This window comes from Papio anubis, chromosome 2, assembly GCF_008728515.1.
Source record: "Papio anubis isolate 15944 chromosome 2, Panubis1.0, whole genome shotgun sequence".
NCBI classification, from domain to species: Eukaryota; Metazoa; Chordata; class Mammalia; order Primates; family Cercopithecidae; genus Papio; species Papio anubis.
Window position 1 is genome coordinate 42,127,648 of NC_044977.1, and position 6,413 is coordinate 42,134,060.

Below are 6,413 nucleotides of genomic sequence, written 5' to 3' on the forward strand. Positions count from 1 at the left end.
AGAAATGAGAAAAAGATAGACCTGCAACTGGATAAACTGCTGATGGAAAGAGTGTTTGGAAGTTTCTTGGCCATTAACAGCTGTTAAAGGAACAAGTTTCCCCTAAAAAAAAAAAACGGTCTTCCCTCAGCAGTACTCTTGCAACCAAAGGAAAAAATTACATCTCCGAAATATCTTCCCCACCAAATTTGAAATGGAATCTGGAAGCAAGAATTTGTACTCTATTGCAAATATTATTTTGCCTGACCCCAAAGGGAGAGACAGAGAATGTACTCTTGCCTTGCAGAGTTGAGAGACTGAACCCCTACTCTAGCAGGCAGTCCTAGAATTTTCTGCCACAGACTGTGTTTTTGCAGAGTGTGTGGCCACTGGTATTGGGCCAAGTCAAGATTCAGAGGGTATGACCGTGCCCAGGGCTGTTGGCAGGGCTTATTCTGTTCTTTCTGGGAAACAGATTTCCTCCCCTACCTGAGGGAGAGAATCAATCATTACCTGTCTAGTTTCTCATTTGGAGAGTTCCAGAGACTCATCCTGGGCCCTGGAGGCTCAGAGGCTTACCTTGTTGGACTTGAAGTTCAGACGCAGTGACAAGTTTCACCCAAGGAGCTATCCAAGCCCATCCCTGCTGCTCTAAACAATATGAGAAGTATTTCATGAGAAAAATAATGTGCTAACGTCAGTGGATTATTTAACAGGGAGATACTGCTTGAATACTGGCTTACTGGGAATGTTTTAGATAGGCTCTTTTGGTTCAAGAGAATTTATTTTATGTCACAGGGATTCTTTATAAAGATGCATTTGCTTAGAAATCTAGAAAATGCCAAACAGCCAGGCTTCATAAAGGAAAGGGGCCCACACAGAACTGGGTCTCACAGTCAGAATCAGAATCCAGGCGGCTCTAAGAACCTGAGGAGCTGTGGTAATGGGTTTTTGTTCTAGGGCTCCATCATTAATGGGTCTCAGCTGTTCCCCAAGCAGCTGTCTGTACTTCTCTTTGTGTCTACTTTTCTGCCAGCTTCAACTGGCGTTCTTTCTTCTACTCTATATAACTCCTCTCTACCTCACGGTGTACATCCTTACAGCTTCTGTTTTCTCAGAACATTGAGCTTCCATGGCCCCTGTTGTGCCTCTTCACCCCTCTCCTTCAGGCCTCACTTCCTGCCCACTACATAATTCTCTCAGTATTTCTCAGTTCAAAGCTGTGAAAAATTTGATTGCCCAGATCCTCTTTTTGCCCCAAGACATGTCACAGGACACTGGCCAACTTAAGGTTTAGCAGTTCTTGGGTGAGCTGCCCAACCTTAGTCTAATCAACCTAGTGTAAAATGGGTCATCTGGGGGTGCTCTTTCAGTAGGAGCTGTGGGTCAGTCTTAGAAAGGGCTCTGATGCGGCAGGCATCTAATCCACATGACAAATAGATGACTGGATGGATAGGTAGATAAAAAGCAGAAAGGCAGATTAGATAGATAGATAGATAGATAGATAGACAGACAGACAGATGGATAGATAGACAGATGGATAGATAGACAGATAGATAGATAGAGTTAGACAGCCAGATAGAAATACATAGACTGACCAGCATATTTGTCCTTAGAGAAGTAGGGAGAGATTAATTAGGGGAAGAGATTTAGTGTGGGTTGAACAATTGAGCAAGGTGGGAACGGCATTCACATGTTGAAATATTTTATTTTATTTTAATTATTATTATTTTTGAGATGGGGGTCTCACTCTATTGCCCAGGCTAGAGTTCAGTGGTGTGATCATGCCTCACTGCAACCTCTGCCTCCTGGGCTCAAGTGATCCTCCCACCTCAGCCTCCAGAGTAGCTGGGACCACAGGCACACACCACCACACCTGGCTAATTTTTTTGTATTGTTAGTAGAGATGGGGCTTCACCATGTTGCCCAGGCTGGTCTTAAACTCCTGAGTTCAAGCAACCTGCCTGCACTGGCCTCCCAAAGTGTTGGGATTATAGTTGTGAGCCACCGCACCTAGCCAACATGTTGCAATATGTTAGAGATCTGACCCCTACCCTTAGGAACCAAGTAATGGACAGGTCCTGGCTGGGCTAGCTATTAATGCTAAGTTTCATTTTAGAGAAATAAGAGATTTCTCCCAAATTCTTCCACACGATTCTGGCTATTTCTTCATGTAGGGCTTAGTATTCTCCAGAATTTTCCTATAGAATCTGCCAAGGTTCTTCTCCCAAATGAGGCAGTCATGGAAAGTACTTAGAATGGAGCCTAATTTGTGGTAAGCACTTGGCAAATGAGCAATTATTATTATAATCTTCATTAATTTAACAAATATATGAGCAGTGTATCACTTATGGGCTACATTTGACTGCATATAATAGAACCAAATAGGTTAAACCTCTGTATTTGGGTTAACCACCCCTGTTACATCCCCAAATGAACAGATGACAACATCTCACATAATATCTCACCACCTTCATATAATAACAAGTTTAAAGGCAGGTAGCCCAGGGCTGGAATGACAACACACAATTCCTTCTCCTTCTTCCTGTTCAGCCGTCCTTAACATGGTTTTCGTCGTCTTTCGTCTTTGTCACCACATAGGCAAATAGCCCTAATCCTTGTCACTTCTAGCCACCCTAACCACATTCCAGGTAGAAAGAAGGAGGAAAAGAGGAGGAAGGGACAGTTCTCTTTGCACTGTAAATGTTTCTCAAAAATGCCCTAGCCTATCTCATCGGCCAGGATTGTCTGACTGATACTTGGAGCTGCAGGGGAAGCTGGGCACAATGCTACCCTAAACAAAACCAGGATTCTCTTGGTAAGGAAGAGAAAAATGGATATAGGGTAGGAAACTAGCAGTGTCTCATCCAGCTCAGACACTGAGAAGCACAGTGCCAGCCCTCAAAAACAGGTGGAGGAAAGAGATAAGTGAGAAATTGTAACAGTGTAATAAAGATCACGATAGAGGTGTTATTGTGGATGTGCATAAAAGGGACACGTAACTTGTACTTGAGAGGTCAGGAAAGCCTTGCTGAAGGAAATGATAGCTGAGACCTAAAGCATGGGTAGGAGTTGGCCAGGGAAGTGTGAGAATGCACAGATGTTCAGAGGTGAGACTGGGTCTTTTCTTGGAGCACAAAGAAGTTTAGTGGGGAACAGAGTGCATCATAGCGAGCAGTGAGGTTGGAGGTGAGCAGGAGACAGAGGATGGAGTTCCTAAGCCACTTTAAGGAATCTGTATCTGTCTTCAAGGCACTGAGAAGCCACTGTGGGTGCAATTTTTTTTTTTTTTTTTTTTTTTTGAGACAGAGTCTCAAATCTGTTAAAAACCTGTCACCCAGGCTAGAGTGCAGTGGCGCGCTCACTGCAACCTCCGCCTTCTGGGTTTAAGCGATTCTCCTGCCTCAGCCTCCTGAGTAGCTTGGATTACAGGCGCCTGCCACCACGCCTAGCTAATTTTTGTTTTTTAAGTAGAGATGGGGTTTCACCATGTTGGCCAGACTGGTCTTGAACTCTTGACCTCAAGTGATCCGCCCATCTCGGCTTCCCAAAGTGCTGGGATTACAGGTGTGAGCCACTGCGCCTGGCCAGCCACTGGGGGCTTTTAAGCAGAAATTTTTCTTGCTGGTTTTAAAAACTGGAGTGGGAAAATCATTCAATCATAGCAATTATCTTTAAGTGCCAGTAGATTACCTATCCCTTCTTAATGCACCAGGAGATATACAAATGCACCTCAGCCAAGTCCTCTCCCCTTGGACAGGGGTGCCCCCAGCTGGCCATTGCCTTCAGAAGCTGGAAGCCATGTTTGTCTAAACCTCTTGTTAACGTTTTGAATTTCCTTCCCAACGTAATTCTATGGGATAAAATTAGGCTTGTCCTGGAAATGCTACCCCAATGAGGAGGCATCACTTTCTATCTTCTTTATTCTTCAATGTTTATGCTCAATAATAAAGATTCTTTTTTAAGGGTCAATCAAGTTCATCAAGGGTATTCTACAAGGCTAAATACACACAGAAATCATGAGTAACCTAAATAATCTCTAATATGTTTGATTAGATCACCTAACTCTAGATAGAATGTTCATTTTTCTTGGTTTAAAAAGGGCTCACACATTTGATTAAACTCCCAGTTTACAAGATTACAAGTTTATCACTCCTGGACACTGGCACATTAGCAGGGACTACTATAGCAGCACTGGGTACATTATCACTACATTTCCCAAACTAGTATCTTCAGTGTACAACTTATTATTAAAACAGGATCTTGCTCTGCCACCATAGCTGGAAGGCAGTGGCACAATCATAGTTCACTGGAGCCTCAACTTCCTGGGCTCAAGAGATCTTCCCGTCTCAGCTTCATGAGCAGCTGAGAATACAGACAAGCACCATTTCAAAAAATTTTTTAAAAGACTGGGTCTCACCATGTTGCCCGGGCTGGTCTCGAACTCCTGGGCTCTTGATCCTCACGCCTTAGCCTCCCAAAGTACTGGGATTGCAGACATGAGCCACCACACCTAGTCCAGAGTACAACTTATAAAAGAATGACATATTAGAAAACACCCTTTTTATTACTGCACTTCCTTGGTACATTTCAGTCTTAAGTTAAAGCAACTTTTCAAAGACAAGGGCATTATATTTTCCAGGCAGCTGGAAACAGTCATTTGCAACCCACTCTCCACCCCATTCCTGATTTCCTTCTCTATTTTTTTTTCATAGAACTTTATCACATTTTAGCATACCATATAACTTACTGCTGTCTTCCTTCACCAAATATAAGCTCTTTAAAACCAGGTATTTTTGTTTTGCTGAGTGATGTAACAATAGTGGTTAATAGTGCCTAGGAAGGCATTCAAATATTTGTTAAAAGAATTTGCAAATGTATCATCATAGGTGTTTCTTCATATGGCTGTCTGTTCTGCCAAGGAAGGGCCAAACTCACCTGTGAACTTTCGAACCTTCTACTTCTTTTGTGTGTGTGTGAGTTGCTGAATCCTACCTATCTTTCAGGCAACAAAAGCGAATCAACAAATTGTTCTAAGGCAGTAATTACACACAGGACACTTTTTCAGCAGGCAACTCAACTTTCAAAAGCAATGTCATCCATCTTCCTTCATTAGTTGAGGTTTTAAATGCCATTCATCACACTAAACCTATTCATTTATACTATCACTCCACACTGCCACCATTGCACATTTTTCAAATGTTACACTGCAATGATTCAGGCACTCTACTAACATAATTGGATTAACTAGACGGTATTTTGGCCGACTTGAAATTCTGGAAAGACTGTTAATGAATCCTTTCCAAGGATCTGAATTCCCTCCTGAGCAGCAGAATCAGGGAGACCTTCGTCTTTCTGTTCTTGTATCCATCTTTTCAACTCACTTGTCTACCCAAAAATTACTTACTCAACTTTATATAAGCCATTTTTCACTGCGGACCTCTAGGAAATTTTTGTTGAGACTAGACTAAAATCTCCACAGAAAAGTGTCTGACCTACAGTAAGTGCTCAAAAAGTTTTTTCAAAGAATGGTGGGCACTTTATATCTTTATCACTCATTTCTAAATGCATAATCTGATGGTGGTCAATGTACACAGGCCTACCAGAGACCTAGCTGGCTAATCTAACTGGGCCAGAGCCAGGGGGCTTATTTAAATCACTATGGTGGGCAGAGTCCTAAATTGGCTCAAGATATCCCTCAGACCATGAATATGGGACTTGGTGTCTGTCGTTTTAAAAAACCTGGCAAGAGATTTGCGGATGTAATTATGATTCTCATCAGTTGACTTTGAGTTAAGCAAAAAGATGTGGTAGGCCTAATCACACAAGCCCTTTAAAATCATTTTATCTGGTTTGTAGCATAAAGGGAAGTCAGACAGATTCCAAGTATGAGAAGAACTGAATGCACCATTGCCAGCCTAAAGATGGAAGGAATCATGTGTCAAGAAATGTGGGTAGCTTCCTGGAGCTGAGAGTGGCACCTGACAGTCAGCAAGGAAATGGGGACCTCAGGCCCATGATGCAACGATCTGGCAACTCAATGAGCTTAGCAGCAGACTCTTCCCCTAGAGACTCCAGAACAATGCCCAGCCTGGCACTCAACTTGATTTCAGCTTTAAGACCCTAAACAAAAAAAAGGTCAGTCAAATCTGCCCATCTGGCCTACAGAACTGTAAAATACTGTTTGTGATAATTTGTAAAGCAGCAATAGAAAACTAATAACATAACCATTCCATACTAGAAAGTGGTTTTTTTTGCAAGGACCAAATCCTGCAATTATAGCAGGTTTGTTACTAACTCATTTGCTGTCATGCAAGCTCTTCCCTGCTTTTCCCTTTCCTGAATTTCTGCTTTCCTTTTCTATGACCATGGAAATACTGTCCAGGAAAGAATTCCACCAAAAATTAGTTTTTACATCTGAAAACAAGATCAGT